Source organism: Sinocyclocheilus anshuiensis, unplaced genomic scaffold (genome assembly GCF_001515605.1).
Source record: "Sinocyclocheilus anshuiensis isolate Anshui unplaced genomic scaffold, SAMN03320099.WGS_v1.1 scaffold1659, whole genome shotgun sequence".
NCBI classification, from domain to species: domain Eukaryota; kingdom Metazoa; phylum Chordata; class Actinopteri; order Cypriniformes; family Cyprinidae; genus Sinocyclocheilus; species Sinocyclocheilus anshuiensis.
Genome location: NW_015551112.1, coordinates 16,350 through 17,053, shown reverse-complemented (window position 1 = coordinate 17,053; position 704 = coordinate 16,350).

Sequence of the window (704 nt, the reverse complement as noted above, 5' to 3'; positions counted from 1 at the left end):
AATGACTAAAATGACTAAACATATTTACAATGTTTTTAATTTGTCCTTTACTTTACTTACAAGAAAAGGTTTTTTTTTTGTTTTTTTTGTCCCTAAAAAATGTTGAGATTCTTGTCCTTTGCATGTTTTCGGCAAACGGAGCAGGCCATCGTGTTACGCCTGTTTCACACATACTCAGTTTGCAGTGCGTATGTGCTGCGTATTTTTTCTGCACCCATGTTAACGGACTAGAGCAGGGCTATTCAATTAGCTTCATCTGAGGGCCGGATTATCGAACTGACAATTTGAAGGGGGCCAAGGGGGTGGGGGCCATCCCGATCCAAGGGGGTGGGGGCCGTCTGGATCTCTTTCTGGGGGCCCTATAAAATTAGAAATTAAATTGAAATCTAAAATCTATAAAAGGTTAACATTAGTGCTTTCTGTCAATCGATAAAAAAAAATCAAATTTTTTTGTAATTAATCATGATTAATCACATTTATATTGCCATAATTTCACATTGAACCTCCAAATTAATGTAGAAACAACATAAAGATAGTATATTTTAAATATGTTTTTAATGGCATCTTTTTACTAAGTAGCCTATTATTAATGAAGTATTGATACCAATACTGCTACTGGTGTCTCTATTAAATGCATTTTCCCTCAATTTTCCCTATTAATTATAGCCATTCAACATTACAGTATAATTGAAAGCCATTATTTT